The sequence below is a fragment of the Clupea harengus genome, chromosome 8, assembly GCF_900700415.2.
Source record: "Clupea harengus chromosome 8, Ch_v2.0.2, whole genome shotgun sequence".
NCBI lineage: Eukaryota > Metazoa > Chordata > Actinopteri > Clupeiformes > Clupeidae > Clupea > Clupea harengus.
Window position 1 is genome coordinate 12,548,466 of NC_045159.1, and position 18,765 is coordinate 12,567,230.

The 18,765-nt window shown below is 41.6% G+C and overlaps 1 protein-coding gene and 1 long non-coding RNA gene across 4 annotated transcripts in view; one reads left to right on the top strand and one right to left on the bottom strand.

Moving 5' to 3' along the window:
• Positions 1-3,125: 3,125 nt before the first annotated feature.
• LOC116221477 overlaps positions 3,126-18,765 on the bottom strand; it is a 16,862-nt gene continuing 1,222 nt past the window's right edge. Inside the window, exons 1-4 of one of the 2 annotated variants that reach the window (XR_006152534.1) lie at positions 18,571-18,765; positions 16,657-16,858; positions 14,032-14,161; positions 3,126-3,245 (exon numbers count right to left, since the gene is read on the bottom strand). The exon at positions 18,571-18,765 is cut by the window's right edge and continues 1,222 nt beyond it. This is a non-coding gene — a long non-coding RNA (uncharacterized LOC116221477). Of the gene's footprint in view, positions 3,246-11,309; positions 14,162-16,656; positions 16,859-18,570 lie in introns of those variants that run through there. The other variant, XR_004164137.2, reaches the window with a different exon arrangement.
• The window catches only part of nlgn2b (neuroligin 2b), a 64,639-nt gene continuing 56,414 nt past the window's right edge, over positions 10,541-18,765 (top strand). The window contains exons 1-2 of one of the 2 annotated variants that reach the window (XM_031571919.2): positions 10,541-11,302; positions 14,049-14,097. The gene's annotated coding sequence lies outside the window, so the exon portion shown is untranslated. The remainder of the gene's footprint in view (positions 11,303-14,048; positions 14,098-18,765) is intronic. The other variant, XM_012829963.3, reaches the window with a different exon arrangement.

An 18,765-nucleotide genomic window follows, 5' to 3' on the forward strand; every position in this document is an offset into this window, starting at 1 on the left:
CATCTCTGCCTCACCATCTCTCATCTCTCTGGATCTGCTTAGCTCTGAGCTGCCTCTCTGTCTTGAGCTGTCTCTCTCTCTCATCTATCTATCAATCTGCCCATCTGGTAGGCTATCTATCTCTTTGTCTGTCTGCTCTCTTTCTCGCTCTCTCTCTCTCGTCCGTGTCCAGTGGCGTAGTCAAAAATGTATTTTTGGGTGAGCATCTGCAAACGATCTGGGTCTGCACGATTTCAACTCACGGCCCATCACAGCCTATTATATCCTACAGCTGAACCGAAGGCACTCTTAGGTTAGACCACCACACAACACGAGTGGATTCGATTCAATTCTATCTTCCATAGTATCAAGCTAGTTCCATCTCCTGTTCTTTGTTTTTAACCTAAACAGAATTCGTAGTAAAATACAGATTAAAGCAAAAACTGCGGCGCCTCTATTCACACAAGCACACTTTTCTAATCAGAGGTAAAACACAACAGACGATACAATATCACAAAAGGAGCTATAGCCTACTAGTAGTTTTACACCGCTGGAACAATATGGTCAAATATTGAGAGAGAGAATTTCCAACAGCAAAAACCAGTGTAAAGGCAGACCACCCTCCTTATGGGGCTACGATGTTTAAAACTCTAGCCTCTAAATGCCCCATTTCAACGCAGTTTGAGACCAAAACAGAAAGCCTAAAAACAGCCCATGGTATAGGGCCTGTCATCTTCACCATAGGTTACTGCTTGTCTACATGGACTTTGCCACAGGTTATTGTTATCCATAAAGTCTTATTTTGATAAGGATATGACATTTGACATTTCATGTTAACATCACAATTTGTTCAGTATTGGAAAACATAATGTCAGCCTCTGGTAAACCGACGTGTAGACAGGCCTATAAGTAGTGGTGTCTGGAGATCGAAACTGGGGTTTTTAAACATACGGGCATTGTCATTTTGTGTGCTACAAATTAGCATTTTCGTATGTTCCGGTTTGTTAAAAAAATCCTTGAGAGAATGAATAGAGTTTTGGGAAATCAACTAAATAACGCCCGTGGTAGTTAAGAGAGACCTTGTCAAGAGACGATTACATTCAATAAAATGCATAGGCCTATATCTTCTCTCTACACACTTTATACCCTTTATATCTCTAAAACATGTATTTTGCTGTCCCTCTTAACAGGGAAAATAACGGACTACAAAGCAAGTAATTATGCTAATTCGTCATCAATTTCACGAGGTGAGCACAAACTGACCTCAAATTAATTACCCAATATCACAATTCAGAATTCCTTTACTCACCGAGGCTGCAATCATACCCATGCCACGACGGCCCAGACTTCAAAAAGGAAACCTTACTGGCCTACCTTGTAGGTTCTACAGACGAAGTTGTCTAGGTTTTGAATTGAAGAGGTTGATCGTTTCATCGTGATCCATAGTGTCTGTTAGTTCTCTTTCTCTTTAGCTCTACAGACGTGTTTTTTTAAAGTAAAAAGGTCACTGTTGGCAGTGTTGAGCCGTTGGCACGCAGCAAGCAGCTGCTACGCAAAACTTATACAGAATGGCGCGATTTGAGGTTAACATAACGTAACGTTGTTTTAAAAAGTATTTATTTTCATGAATCTGAATGGCTGGCCCAACTGTCAACTGGTTCAACCCGGCCCACCCATATAGGCCAGGCAAATTAACCCATTTTGGAGCCAAAAATAGAATTAATTGTAAAATATTTTTTTTTCAGCATAGATCATTTCTATGAGGTGTCCAGAACAACATACTAAAAGTCCTAAGAAATCCTAGTTGAGGAAATATGTTTAATTCTCATCAATCTGACATGTGTGCTAATAATGCATGGCAAAATTACACCTCAAAAATGTAATTTTTTCCTTTACTCCTATCAAAATAAAGCTTTACACAATGAAAGTACCCATGAAAAGTAAATTTTTTTGTATTAAAAGTTTCTTTGAAAATGAATTTTAATATGCAAATGAGCTATACACTAATCGAACATGCCCAAAATACCTTTTTTTTACACTAATCGAACATGCCCAAAATACCTCCTTTACTCCTACCACAATAAAACTTTATATAGTAAAAGTATACATGAAAAGTAACTTTTTTTGTATTACAAGTTTCTTTTGAAATGAATTTGAATATGCGCATGAGCGTCACACTTATTGAATATGTCCTAATTGCATAGGCAGAAACACCATACCCCTGGCAGGTACTACCAAGCCAGGAAGTTTTCAGGTTAGAGGCCAGTCTAAAGGATTGGGCCGATGTATTTGTCATACATATGAATGGTGTTTCTGCCTATGGACATATTCAATAAGTGTGGAGCTCATGTGCATATTAAAATTAATTTCAAAAGAAACTTTTTTTTACTTTTCATGGGTACTTTCATTGTGTAAAGTTTCATTTTGATAGGAGTAAAGGAAAAAAATTACATTTTTGAGGTGTATTTTTGCCATACATTATTAGCACACATCTCAGATTGATGAGAATTAAACATATTTCCTCAACTAGGATTTCTTAGGACTTTTAGTATGTTGTTCTGGACACCTCATAGAAATGATCTATGCTGAAAAAAATTATTTTACAATTAGTCTGTCATAAAACGCTATTTTGCCTGGACTAATAGCTATGCCTGTTTCTAGCTATCTGTATTTTTGTTTTGTTTTTGTTCATCAGGCTTTATTATCATGGCAAAGGAATACATTTGAATAGCACGTTTAGATGTTGTTTAACATATAAGTAACCGTATATAATATAGGCTGCATGTGTAGCACACACACACACACAGACACACACACACACACACACACACACACACAATTTGTGTATACTTGAAACTGAATGCTTACGTTCATGGGTGCATGTACACAACTGCATTTCTCCCTTTTGCTCTCTCTGTCTGTCTCTCTTCCTGTCTCTTTTAGTCCAGCATTTCAGTGCAGTGACATTACTTGCTCAGCTTCACCGTCATGAAGGTGAGGCAAATAAGCAGCTATTCAAATTCAATTTCCTCACTGTCTAACTCTGTGATTATCTCTCACACCCGACTCTCTACCTGGCTGAGCTGCAGAGAGAGCCGCACACAGATGTGATTTTCTCTTTTTTTTTTGTCTTTCTTTCTTTCTTTCTTTCTTTCTTCCTTCCTTCTTTTCTTCTTCTGCTGAGGCTGGACCGTCCAGTCAAGCTGTGCTTCATATCGCATCTCCCGCCCCGCCTGGCCCCGCCAATTAACACAGACGGCGAGGAGCTGCAGAGAAAAAAGAGAATGGCAAATGAAGGGCCTGTCCCCTGCTGAATGAATCGCTCTCTTTCTCTTCCTCTTTTTTTTGTGTGAGAGAGGCGGCGCACCACGGTGCAGATCCTAAGAGGCTTACAACTGTCATTCAAGTGATATTGAGAGAGAGAGAGAGAGAGAAAGCGTGAGAGAGAGGGAAGAGGAGTTAGGTTCAGAGACTGAGGGAGTGAGGCAAGATGGGTGGGAGGGGAGAGGCAGACAAGGAGACAGAAGTGTGGAGATAACGAGAGGGAGAGGAGGGAAAAAAAGAGAAAAGAGAGAGAGATGTGAGTGAAAAAGAGCTGCATGTGGAAAGAATGCCACCCACTGGTAATGGGAGGCAGTTCTGCAACCCCAGAGCTGCTCACTGAAATGTGTGAGGTGCCTGTCTCCCTGACTCCATATCCTTTAATGCCTCATCAGATTCACAGTAGCACTCATTAGTCCTATTCCCACAGATCCTCAAACAAATGCCAGATGCCATTATGCCAGACAAAAGAGGGTACTGATACTGTAAGTAATATAAATTAATTATATATTAAATAAGTAATAAAATAGGATATATTATAGTAAGACAACAGGTACTGCCCTATAAAGGACATAGCATACAAGATAATGTGTTTATCAGTTTTCGAAACTGTCTGTTATCTTGTCAAACACATCTTGTACCTCAATTCAATTCAATTAGAATTATAGTGATGACAGAGAAGGCAACACATCTTTTAAACATACAGTTTGACATTGACACATCTACCATTCTTAAAAATGGAAAGTATTTCTATCCAGATATGTTTTTGTTCTCTGTGAATGACTGTGTTCAAAGGTACCCCTTTTGCCTTTTGCTCACACTTTATAAGAAGTCCCTTCCCCACGGGATGTCACCTTGGAAAGCAAGGAGGGGGGCAGTGGAGGGAACATCTATATTCCACAAGACACGCTGCAATGAATCAGACCTAAGAGAGAGAGATGGAATGACAGAGAAGGAGTTAGAGAGTGAGAGAGATACTGGTTAGAGTCTGTCTGAATATATCTGAATCAGTGCCTGACCCAACAACCCACACTTTCTTTGGCTGGGAATCGCGACTTCTGCTTAAAACCCATGAATCTGAAAAATGCTCAGATCAGCTCATTTAAACCCTGCATGCAGCTCTGTAAATATGCTTTCAGGGTACAGACAGGACACCATTAACAGTGCGTACAGAGCAATCAGAGCAAAAATACAGAAATGTAAATACAATTCTGGAAATGTGAAATACAGACAGTGGCAAGACACAGGTCAGTTAGTGCAATGCTAACTTTGAATGGAGACAATCATTTAGAAAGTCTCTCTCTCTCTCTCTCTCTCTCTCTCTCTCTCTCTCTCTCTCTTCGTTGTTAAATATCACAATGATGCTTTTGGATACAGTATCCAAGGAATTGGGGTACAAATGCACAACGCCCCCAAACCATAGAGTTAGACCTAAATACACGCAAGATAAGATAAGGGCCTGCTTCAAATACAGCCTTATTAATGTTCACCAACCTTAGACTCTGGTCTCCATATCTTGTTGGGAATTATCTGCATACCTCTGTACTCTGACACATTTGGGGTGCTTATATAGAAAAGAGGCTAATGTAGAGCACATTAATATAATAATCATCAAAAATGGCACTATGGCCCAATAAAATCAATAAAAGCAGTCAAAAACTGATATGACACAAGTTCATTAATGAAAACACTATCTTTGCAATAATTTGAAGAGCACTTGGCAAATATACTTTTGCTCCTTAGGTATCAAACCCATGACCTTGGTGGAATTCGCACTTTGCTCTACCAGTTGACACATACTGACACCTTCGCTAAAATCTACATGTGTTTCCCTGTGCTGCCTCCTCCCCTTCACTTCAATGTGAACAGAACAGAGATTTAGTCTGGCAATGACTAGCTACTAAATGTCCTCAATTTCAAAGACAGCCACGCAAACAAACATGAGTCTCCTTGTTAGTGCTATCCTCAGCAGGCCTACAGGATGTCTGTGTCTGACATTCTCTGTAAGACAACTAGCGACCCTGTCAGGTTCACAGGAATGTGTGCAGCTCACACACCCCCACACACAGCAGCTCATCAACCATTATGGTTCATAATAGATTTTTTTGTGCAATGTTTATGTATTTTAAGTTTTGAAGTCATTATTGATTTTCTCTGCATGTATGCGTGTGATCTTTATAGAGACATGTTAACGATATAACTTGAATGGACTGAACTGAAGATAGAGGAACACAGAGAAAGAGAGATAAGCATAGGGTACTTTTATTATATGTGTTTATGGGTGCCTGTCTGTGAGAAAGAGTCTGAGTAGGTGAAAGTGTGGTTGTGTGTATAATGGTCTTGCATGTATGTCAATGTTAAAGGTTTAAGCCTTTCACAGTGGTTTGTGTGGGTGCCACTCACTGATTTTGAATGAGCCAACTGTGATATGACAGTTGGAGGCCCTAGTGTAATGTGTTAATCCCAAATCAATTAGACACACTCTCATCATTGGAACAAACAACACCTGCATATTTAAAGACATTACAGGAAAAGGCAAGGATCCAAGTGAGAGAATGACTGCACATTCAGTGCTGCCAAAGAACTAAATAAATTAACAGCGTTTTAATATCTAAAACAATGCAACTACTAAACTTTAAATTAGTTCTTTGCTGGATGTGTTCGTTTTGGCAGTGAGGCGAGTTAGGAGACATAAATAATGACCTCATTGCATTAAATCGTAAATGAGATTACTTTACAGACGGCCGACAATACTGAGGGTAACCTAAAAGCACATTAACTTGGAACAATCTTGAAATTTCGGTAAAAATAGGAGATACAGTAACTGGCGCTGTCCAGCAGAGGACAGTGTTTTAAGGTTTTTCAGGGATGTCCCCAACTCAGATGCAACTGCACTGCATTTTACATTTTTGAGTGTGTGTGTGTGTGTGTGTGTGTGTGTGTGTGTGTGTGTGTGTGTGTGTATGGATGTCTTTCTGTCACGGATTGCAGCCATAGAGAACAGTAATAATTGTAATTAGTATTTTATTAGGCTGTAATAGATGGCTGAAATATGTAGGCCTAACTGAGATCATAGGTCTATTGGTTGATAGAGCACACACACACACACACACACACACACACACACACACACACACACACACACACACACACACATTCATACAGATACACTGCAGCACATTATGTAAGTTATTTAAGACATGTCAGTGAATGCCCTGTTTGCATTAAACCTCTCAACCACGACATCCATAAAAACAAAAGAAACAGTGCTTAATCTAGAGAAAGGGACTCGCATAGGTTTTCTTCCTCACACATACCCTGATGCCATGGGAGAATGAGAGGGTGGAGAATGAGAGAGATAGAAAGAGAGGGGGGAGAGAGAGAGATAACTCAGAAAAGCTGATGATAGGGGAGACCAGGTACAGTACAGTAACATTTTTAGTTTTGCCTTGTATTTTGCAGAAGCCAATACTTCTCGTCTCTGTATTTTACTTCACTAATTCAAGCACAGCGGGTTACACGATAGCCGTGAATTGAACAAAGCAAAGCAGTGGTGGATGAGGTTTTTTTGTTTTACAATCCAATTGCTTTACACAGGGCCGGCGATTGCTATAGGCGAACTAGGCGACTGCCTAGGGCGACAAATGGGTTGGGGGCGCCCTCTAGGGTCGCCCTTAGACCTACTTCCCATTAATCATAGTGAGAATAACAAGCAAATTAAAACATGTTTATTAATCATGATCATCCTAGGGCGCCCCTTCAGCCACACGTTTACTTGTCAACCCGATTTTTAAATTGAATTGATGGTTATTGTCGATAATTTCCTAATTGGGGGGGGGGGGGGGGGCGGTTGCGTTAAGTTACGTTAGATTACGTTAGTTACGTAAGGGCTCCTGCACACAGCCAGGGTGGGGTGAGCGTGTTAGCTACGTGGCATTCGCAAAAATGAAGCGGTCTAAACCATCTGGAGCACAGGGACGAAAACGAAGAAAGGAAGAAGAGGAAAAGAAAGCCAAGTATAGAGGTAAGTCTTCTCATCTCAGCCATTAAGGTGTCAAACGAAATAACGGACGTTTCATTGCTGTCACTTAGGCTAGCTATAGCTAGCTAGCGACTGTTACTTTGCTAATTTGCTACGTAGGCTATTACTAGCAAACGTAACTTCACTGATAACCTACATGGATGTAAATGTCAAAAGACCAGTATCTGGATAACGTATGCTAGTTATGAAAACTACAGTTGCTGTCTACATTCATTATAAATGGCATAAGTTCTGTTTAGTGAATTCACAACTAGCAGGTGCATACACACAGTAACCATTTTGGGGATAGTGGTGTTCACCCTTCTGTACAGTTCCTTCCTAGGAATATACTAAAATATATATGTTTTTTGTTTTGTTTTGTTCTCATTTTTTATTTTTGTTTTAAATTGGCCAGATGCACTCAGGCAATTTTTGCAGAGGCCGGCACCTGCTGGAGAAAGGACGCCTGATTCGCCTCTGTAAGTAGCCTACACAACTAGTACTATTGTTGCTGTTTTTGTTATTGTTATTATTATTATTAGCAATTATTACTTTCATAATCACATCACATTAATACTACTAATTGTAATCAGTAGCCTAGTATTATTTAGCCTTGTAGCAGTGGTGGCAGTAATTGTAATGTATCTACTACAAGTTACATGGTCAGATAAAATGTATTAATGCAACTATGTGGTAGGATGATAGAAATGACCAAATGCAATTGTGTAATGAACAGCATGGATGAATTCTGTGTTGAAATACAGCTGCAGGAGAAGGGACATCCAGTAGTTCTCAAGGGGCCAGTAACACACAGGCCAGGAACACACCGCCTGCATCAGGTGAGTCTAGTATTTATTCAAGCCACATCCATACTTTAAAGTACAATAGAAACATGTTAGCATGTATTAAATACAATAGCTTGTTTTCTTAAAGAAGTTCAACCACATTCATGATCATTTCACTTATTATATTAAACACTGCTTGTCTGGCTATACAATATGCTTGAATACAGGTGAAGGTGAAGGGACATCCAGGACCACATCAAGCACTCAGGGCACCAGTGAAACTACACTGCCGCCTGCAGACACCTCACCCTCCGCAATTCCTGATATCCAGGGAGAACCTATAGATCCTGCTGACTGGCCAGCCCTCTGTGATCCGGTAAGGATAGTTAGTTAGTTTGCAGAGGACCATACCAGACCAGTCCAGACTTTACATTTCCAAAAAAGAGATGATGGGAGAAGCTGCCACCACAACCACTTCTACAGGAAATTAGTAAATGGGGAGAAAATCAAGAGAAGCTGGCTTGTATATTCAAGGAAAAACAATACTCTGTATTGCTTCTGCTGCAAGCTATTTTCACAGAAAAATGACCACCTCATTAGTAGTGGCCTAAATGACTGGAAGAATTAGTGAGGTATTTGAGATATTTTGTAGTGGTACGTACAGTATCCATAAAAGCTCTTTTGTTTGTAGAGGGTATAGTTAGGGTATAGAGGGTCATAATTTGCTTACAGGTGCTTAAGAGTGTTTTGCACAGTTTATGGTTTTGCACAGTTTATGGAGTTGATTTAGTCCTAACTTTGAGTGTGTAATACATTATTTTAAATAATAAACAAGAAAATGTTCTGAAACTATTCCGGTGTTTTTTGTCCATGCACCATTTATTGTTGAACTGCAATGTAGAATAGTAGAATTATAAGTGGGTGAAAAAACTGCTATGCAAAGTAAAGCGGTTAAGTTAATATATGTCTCTTCAGTGATGTTAAGTATTGTGTGTGTGTGTGGGGGGGGGGGGCGCGCAAAACTCAATCTCGCCTAGGGCAACCAAAGGGCTAGAGACGGCCCTGGCTTTACAATCCAAGGAAGTCACGTTTTCGCAGAAACAGCTAGCCATTTCACATGCTAGCTAGCTTACTGTTGCAACCAATTGGTAGTAGTGCGTGTTAGAATTGTCCCCAGTCGACCACAACTAATATTTGATTAGATTATTGGAATACAACGCATTGTACGCAGCTAATAATTATACAATCACCTATATCGGAAATTACGTATCACAAACACCTGCATCAATTTTGCAGCTAAAAGCTTGCACAAAACTTAAAAGTTTCACATTTGCCCCACAAAACAATTTCTGTCTATGACTTTAGACAAGAGACACACGCTGAAATTATGAACGTAGCATGTTGATGCCATCACAGGTGTTGTCTGTAAATTTAATCGCATTACGTTAGACACAAGCTGAGAAATTAAGCATGTTACAACTGTCCTCTTGTTACAAGTATACCCGTTCTCCCCTTGGCCTCACTGATTTACGCAGACTAACTGTAAACCCCTAATGTGTCATGCGGAACTGTTCGATATTCTGAGGAGCTCTCCGATGAGAGACCATAAAGATTCAGTGGTTCCCTAGCACTGCTAGAAATCCCACATTTGTCAGAAGAGCCTCTCTTCTGAGGGAAAAAAACACTCCGCAGTAGTTTTGACGTCACTAACGAGAGGGAGCCCGCGAAGTACCAGCGCGCGTCCAACGTGCAAGACATATGCTCTGTTTTATGTTTAAAGCAAGGGGGCATAACCTTCAAATGCGCTTTTGCGTTAACGGCGGCATGTGCTTCCGGCAGCATCTGTTGGACTTAGCCCAGTGTAACAGATGCGGCCCTTATTAAGCCATTGAGCCATTGGTGCAGATATGAACGCGAACGAATTACTACCGACTGTGAAACTGCATCCAACTCTGGACAGACTTGGGCGATGATAGGCTCGTGTTCTCCCGACGATGGAGATCGAATGAGGATTCTATCTCTTTAACGTGCCCTGACGTCATGCTGATGCAGATCGCAAAGCTTCAAAAGATTTCTTGTGATAAAAGCTAACTCTCAGCTTGTAAGTTGGAATGTCAGGGTACATTTTACCCACAGACATCACGATGAAGGCCCTCTGAAACGTTTTTCACACTAAGTCAACACCGTACCTCTGCAGAGTCCCTAAATAACCACACACACACGGATTCGGGGTGTAAAACTTGGACATAAGGGATGTAACGGTAACCGATGGCAGTGCTGAGAATTGCAATCAATCTGCAGTAGCCTGTGTGAAAGTAAGTGTGTGTGTGTGTGTGTGTGTGTGTGTGTGTGTGTGTGTGTGTGCGTGTGTGTGTGTGTGAGTGTGTGTGTGTGTGTGAGAGAGAGAGAGAGAGAGAGAGAGAGAGAGATAGGGGGCGGGAGATAAAGCTCGATTTTTTTTCTGATGCTGGCCAGCTGAGGAGACATGAAAAGAGAGGCATTGATGGACCTGCTGGCGCAACAATATGATTAACATCATAACAAATCTCCACAAACATCATTAAGAGACAGAGGATGCAATAGAACAGAAGTTGTCCTAACCTTCTGTAGCAGATACAAATAGAGATATATTTTGTATTTAAGACGGGGTGGCTGTGTAGAGTAGCTAGTGTAGAGAGAGCTCCGAGGCCGTATCTTAATTGTCTGTCCTCATCATTACAACTACACAGTGTTATTCCGCCCCGATAACTGAACGGCAGTAGAGATGTGTCGCCAGGGAGAGCGGAATGGAAAACCAGTGCTACATGCGTTGAGTTAGGCGCTAATGCGTTATACGCATTTGTTTTTGTTATTGTTTTATTTTATCAACCGTCCATCTCTTCCCAAATAGGAAAATGTGGTGATTTAGCTGTCTTGTCTACGGGGGAGAGAGAAGGGTGTAGTCAGAAAAAGGAAAGAGAGGAGGAGGGGGCGTTAAGAGGTGTTCTTTTTTTTTGGAAAAGGGGGAGACAGACTGACACTGAGAAGGTAAATTGATGTGCGAACGCTCGCTGCACGTCACTTTCATAAGAAATTAACCTATAACAGAAACTAATGGCGTTAAAACAGGCTACAGCGTCTGAATAAGCAAAACAGCGGATAGGCAATACAGTACGTAAAGTGGTCCTCGTCTGTCTTCACGAAGGCTGCGAATCTGGTAAGCACATTTGCACCTCCTGAATTGAACTGTATTTTCTGTAAATGTTGTGTATGTGTGCGCCTGCATTCGTATGACGTGTTGCTCTACGGCAGCTTTCATGTAGGCTACTGGTCCTTGCGCACTGCTGCCGTTGTGAAATGTTACCGGGGGAGGGGGAGAACATTTTTTGTTATAATCATCTTATTAATTTCAATGGAAAGCAATAACGGTGGCCTTCGCTCGCTGATAAGCGGCGTGTTATGGGAGTCATTTGCCGTTGCCATGGTTAATATCCGCAAAGCAAGCCATGAAGCAATGTGGCTTTTACTATAACTTACGAATAGCATGGTATTACGACAGTCACCATTTGATTTTATTTTGATTTAAGATCAAACGTCGTGTTTCTGTAGTGTGCGTGTATTCGGCAAAGCTTTGGCCGTACTGCTCTACTGCCGGAAAGCTATTTAGACTCTTAATTGCGCCCATCGCAAGTCCCCTTGGCTACGTAGGCTACGTGGCAATTGATTTATTTTTTCACTTCACAGATATTGATGATGAGCTCAGAGAGAGAGCGCAAAGCTCCGCATCCTGGACAATTATCCAGCCCTGTCTTAAATGTTTAATGCCATTTATGTAAGTGCGAGAAATGAAAGGCTCGAGTGTTTGACGCGGGGAACCCGGCCACTCTTCACCATCATCCACATACGACCAGAAATACAAGCAAAACTCTCGCTCTCATACATGTTAATGCAGGAGGCAGACATATGATATTATTAGGCCGTGATCCCCTCGGATCGTGAGCCATTGCTGCTGGCGTCCAAAGAGAAGAGCACATTTATATGCGGGGCTAGTGGGCAGTGCTCAGTCAAAGGCAGGATTCAGCTAAGACAAGGAGACCTCTGTTCTTATGGGGGCCAAGGATATGCCAGCACTTCAGCATTAGAGAGCTTCATGATAGCACAGGAGACTAATAGCATATCTCTGTGACATCATACAGTTTATGATTATGGCTGAGTCTGCTACCTGTCATCTTACAGTTCAGCATAGTGGCCCACCTGCGCTAGCATTCAGAGTTCCTCAAAACTCAGGTGAGAATTCTCAGGATTTGGCCTTGCCTGCTTGACCCATTGGCACAGCCTATTTGGTGTCTTTGAGATAAGATAAGTTCATCTCATAGTTAAAGTTAAACATTTTTTTCTGTTTTGTATTGCTCGTGGGAAGCCAACCAAGGCTGTTGGTATGCCTATCCCATGTGTTTGAACAGTAGCCCCAGCCGCCCCAGCCTGTTGACAGGGCAGTATGGAGGGGGTGGACGTGCAACCTTGTTGACAGTGCAGTGTGGTAAGAGTGCTCTCGCCTTCAATTTGGTGCCGGTGTTCTGGTGAGCTGCTCGGCCGGAGGTCTGCTCTTAGAGGCTACTCGTCTGTACTGGAGTGATGTCACATGGAGGGCCCTTGTTTAAACTGTGATGGACATAGAAGAGGCCTTCAGTGTGCTACAGCATAGTATGGGATAGCATAGCATAGCATTGCATTGCATCCCAAGGGGAGTTGTTTTCCAAACCATGAACTACCTATTACCCTAAGCACTGCTTTGTTAGGAAATTAAACGGGCAGTTCGCCAACATAAATGCCATTATACTGTTAATGGCCTCCTCTTTTTTTAAAAGCTCACCTCCACACCCAGTTCAAAATAAAGCCATCCACCATCTCACAGAAAATCATTAGAGCTATTATTTGTCTATCATGCCACTGACAGGCCCACTTCCATTCTAACTTTCAGTAAATCAACATTACCCTGATGAAACACATATAGGGCTATTATCAACCAGTTACGTATATACAAACAATAAGACGATAAGCCTACTGTAATGGAAAGTAAATAAACTTTGGTAAATATACAACAGTTACATTAAAATGCAAATCATGCTCCTGATTATTTAAGACTTGTGATAGGGGCCGGTAACAACTTCTCCTGAAATCCTGCCAATGCTTCATCTCTCAGTAATAGTAAATGGTAACATTTCTCAGTAACGGTTTGGGTTTAAATGTGTGCAAACAAGACAGTGCCAAAGAACTACATACTCTTTCCACTAGTGGAGCCATGGGTGTGCCGAGCTAGAAGGGGCCCCCAAGGACAGCTGATTACGTTAGTCCATAGCAATGACAATACCGTGAGAACCCCTCATTGAACTCTATGATTTCTTCCAGGGGGACTACAATGACATGTGCAGAACCCCCCTACGGGGTCCACATACCACTACCTTGCTAGGAACTTTGTAATTAAACAACAGCGCAGAAACACTGCAGATAAATGGGTTGTCAATTTTAACAACAACTAGCTATCTAGTAACTTAAGTCTCCATCTCTCTGGGGAGGCTACTGAATAAGGATATCCCAGTGTTAGAATGAGCATGCAGGTCTCAATCATAGGCTACCCCCTGAAATATCTGGAGGTAGATTAATACTGCAACCTGGTCTTCTGTGATTTTCTTCCCTTCCTAATCATTAAAAAAAATATTTCAACAAATTGGTGTTGTCCTTAGTTTGCAAGACCAACATTCCAGTATGCAGGCTGGAAACACAATACCTGAAATATTTATTGGGTACATACATATTAAAAATGGGGCTCATGTGTTTGCATTCAACATAGGCTTTTCCAACTAGTCCAAAACATTTGTCCCTGTTTGTAGACAACTCTATGGGTGAACAAAGAAGTGAAAGGATCTTGTACAAAATGTATCTTACCCTCCACTGTGCTCTAGGTACACGGAACGTGTGGCCCTCTAAGTGGAAGCAAGTATTCTGGCCACGGTATGTTCCCAGTCCTTCTCTTAGTGCCATTTAACTGTTGATGTTTTCGATAGATTACGCCCGCCTTGTAAAAATAGAAAAATTTGATCACCATGATGTGTCTGACAACCAAGATTATTGACACTATTGAGGATGTGGTGAAGGCTTTAGAGGGCGGAGCTCCGACTGAAGCTTAACTGAGCACAAAACGAGATTGGATCAAATCTGGTTTCTCCTCTCTGTTCCCACACTGTTCAATGGCAGTAGGAAGCAATCTGAAATTGTGTCTCAAATTAATCCATAAAATATACAATGACATACTAATACTAATTTGTTTAGGCAGGGGATGGGGACATCCCCTCTATTTTTGACACCCCTTGCGTGAGGGTTTCCCAGTCACTGTTATGCTGATCAGGTCATGTCCTGATCAGTAACATCTCTTTGCCCATCTCTGTTAGGAGCTAACAGGTCAGAGGACCCTACTTTTATTGATGAGCACCTGGCAATGAGAAAAGCAACGAGCAGCGAGCAAAGTCTGCCATATATGAACTAAAGCTAATTCTCAGCAAAACTCGGCAAAATCATTTTGCTAATTTAATACCATGAGCAAGATCTTAAGCACAGGCATGGATGTGTCAGTGCAGCGCTCCCACATGCCACACAATAGCTTTAGTTCATGGGCGACAGACTTTGCTCAATGCACGTTGCTTTGCTCATTGCCCGTCAATGAAATTAGGCCCTGAGTGTCTTTTACAAGCTCAGTTTGAGTAAGAGGACAGACTCCCTCAGACAAGTTTTGTTACTTATTTATCTATTTCTCCCTGCTCTTGGGAAGAACACGAGTAAAAGCACAAAGTGTAGTTAGTTACTGAGGACAAAGCTGTCCTCAAAGCCAATGAATTATGCACACTAACGTTGTGTTCAAACGCTGGTGAGACCCAGAAAGTTATACTTCTGTAGTAACTACCAGTGTGCATGTGTGCATTCATGTGCATGTGTGTTTGTGTGTGAGTGTGAGTGTGTGTGTGTGTGTGTGTTTCTCTGTGTGTGTGTGTGTGTGTGTGTGTGTGTGTGTGTGTGTGTGTGTGGGCACGCGCATGTGAGCATGTGTACAGTACGTGTTGTTTATGAGTGAGTGAGTGAGTGCATGTAGTGTCCTGGGATGGAAGCCACAGAATGTAGCTTGATTAAACTTTAAATGGTCAAAAGGGGGATGTTCAGCTGATTCTGGTGGTGACTGTGCTGGTGGTGTGTGTCTGTGCGTGTGCGTGTGCGTGTGCGTGTGTGCGTGTGTGTGTGCGTGTGTATGTGCGTGTGTGTGTGTGTGTGTGTGTGTGTGTGTATGTGTGTGCGCGCGCGTGTGTCCATGCGTGCTTTCCTCATACATGTTGAGAAAAACTGAATATTAATATTTGCTACAAGAATACAAGAATAATTGCTGTTTTTAAAGGGTGAATTCCGTTTTAATTTTCTTCTAATTCTAAACTTTCCATTTCCAATTTCATGAGTAGGATCATAACTAAATAGCTAATGAAAAAAGAGAAAAGAGAATAAATGAATCCTTGCATTCTTCTGCTTCAACTTTAGGCCATACTAAAGTTCAGTCTAGGTGTCAGCAATAGCTACAAAATAAAATAAATGGTTTATGTAAGTTTTAATTACTGATTTGTATTATTATTATTATTATTATCATAAGTAAGAAATTAACATGTTAATCTTCATGTCAATCTTCGAAGTCTCAACCGACCATCAACCCCCTGTCTCATAGTGAGATAGTCCCTGTTGTCACCGATGTCACAGTTTTTTCCCCCCCTTCTCACACACTGTGATATGATCACAGGCTTTTTCAGTTAGCAGTGTCCCTGTGGACAGTGAGTCATCTGGTCTTAACAATTTTCTCAAGTCAAGATCTATATTTCGGCACTGTTCATGACATGCTAGGTAGTAGGGAGAAGGGAGGAAAGGGAGAAACAAAGAGGGGAAAAAAAACTGGCAAGGTTGTCAAACCAGCTACGCTCATGTCTCCACTGTGGGCAAAGTGCCCAGTCTTAGCTGCCCCTTGGGGAAGCCCTGTGCGCCAAAGTCCTTTACTTTACCTGGACAAGCCATAGCCAAACAGCTGGGCAGGTTTCAGGGAAGGTGCCCTACTCTATCTCTCCAGGGAGGCTACTGAATAAGGATATCCCAGTGTGGGAGTGAGCATGTAGGTCTCAATCATAGGCTACCCCCGGAAATATCTGGAGGTAGATGAATACTGCAACCTGGGCTTCTGTGCTTTTCTTCCCTTTCTAACCATTTTTTATTTATAGTATGATTATGTAATTTCAATAAATCCGTATGGTCTCTGTTTGTAAACAACTCTATGGGTGAACAAAGAAGTGAAAGGATCTTGTACAAAATGTATCTTCCCTTACACGGTGCTCTCTGTACACCTAGCGTGTGGCCCTCTAAGTGGAAGCAATTATTCTATCCACGGTATGTTCCCAGTCCTTCTCTTAGTGCCATTTAATGGCTGTTTTCGATGACCAATCATGCACCAAGCATACTGTAGCCAGCAAAACCTACAGTAAGATACTCTACCTGCTTCTGTGTCCTCATAGATGCGGATCCCTCCTGTCAGGTCAGAGAAGGGTAAATTAAAGGAGGATGAAGGATGAGAGGAGGAGGTGAAAAAAGACAAACTCAGGAAAAAACGGTTCATCTGTGAAGTCAGCACTGGACCGTCCCTTGGCTTTTTCCATGCAATAAATGTGTGCTTGGATGAAATGCCCCGTGATGTCTTCTGTGGAGAAAAAAAATACACCTGAGAAAAATGCATTGCAATGCTATTTTTTTCTGGTGTGCCCTTCCAAATACCACTTTGAATTATTCATTTGTTTGGAAACCCTGATCACAGATGTGCTACATTGCAGCAGCAGCTCGGGGACTGAAATGGAGTGGTTGTGTGGGGAGAAAAATGGAGACCCGCTGAGCAAAGAGTTAAATATAACCACGACAGACAGACAGACAGACAGACAAACAAACAGACAGACAGACAGACAAACAGACAGACAGCCCCGAAAGACAGGCCGAACCTACAAGCAGATACCCTTTCAATCCGTTTGGAGCTTGAAGCCTTAAAGTCACTTTTTTTGTCCAGATCCCCCATCTGAATATCCTCGCTCTAAATCCAGGTTGGGCAGAGTCAGTGCACCATTAAATCTCAAATCTGCCTTCATTATTCCACCACATGGTATAAATCCAGTGTTATGAATTAATTACAGAATGTGTAATGTGTTCTATTTAAAGCACCACAAGTATCCCTGAAGGTGAGCATCTGGCTTAGCGAATTATGTTGCATAGCATAACAAGCATTTAAATAATGCAGAATATTAGCCATTTATCAGCGGGCCTTGTTTTATTACCAATCTGCTCGGCAAGTGCCTGGTTGATTTCATGGGTTGCTATCTTCAGACCTGTATTGACATTCCACAAGTTCATTTCAAGCTAATTAGGTATGTGGCAATGATAGTGAGATGGTGTATTGATTGTAGATTTTAGAGGAGGCACGTGTGCCCTTGAAGCATGTATTTGAAACTTCTTAGCGTTCTGTCTCATCTTGCCACACAAGCGACGAGTGACCCTTTTACACTTTGCTAAGCTTGTCACTACACCTTGGTCATTTCCAACATGGAGCTCTGAGGCCTAATCACTTATAGCAATGATGACCTTTCATGAAATATTCATGCTGAGTGAGGGCAGGACTTTGCTGTTGAGTCATGCAATATTGGAATTTTGGGGGCACACAGCAATGGTTTCTGGGACATGTAGTATTGGTTTGGTGCTGACATCACAAGTGTAGCACTAATGAAGAGGCATCTCACTAGGCCTTGTGTCATCAGTCTCCCTTTCATGAAAATGTATTATCTAATCATTATGATCAAAAAGTACTCCTGTACTTTATTGACATTATTGACAGTATATGATTGTCACAGTGATGTCTTTTGACATCTTCCCTCATGTGTGGTAAGGAAATTGTCAGAAGCATGTCTGTTGTGGTACCACAGTGTCTTAATGAAGATTTAATCTACATCAACACCCAGGATGTATATGAACACAAAACCATGACACGGTGTGAAAGAGTTGCATCATAGCCCCTCCAATCAGCATCCTTCATAATTCACCTAGTGTTGGTGTCACGTGACCAACAGTGGGGTTGTTTTGAATTTGTTACCAAAGGTTTGCTCGTCACCCAGTGTCACATATTTATTAAGCTAAGGAGGCCAGTTTTGATCAATGTGTTACCACTTAAATTGCATCAAATCAAATACATCAACTGCTTTAAATGGCATTACAGCGCTTTTGTCGCGATTGTGCTCGCCACTCCCTCGTTTTAGAGATTAATTGCGCATAGTGCTTTTAAAAGGCTAACGCCAAGTGAGTTATCGTAGAAGGATCTAAAACGTCATGGCTGTGTTAAGGAGACCACTTCAAGGAATCTCACAATGTGATTACCTTCTGTACCAACGCTGACTCAATAGCGGCATAGCCCCGATCATCCTCCCAGGGGAAAGTAACTGCGCGTGTTTGATTAAACCAATGCACTTGTGGGAACAGTTTGTCAATGACTGCAATGTAACTGACAGAATAGCTGCTGACTTGGTTGGTTACGAAAGTCAAACGCGGCATAGATGATATTAGCATGCAACC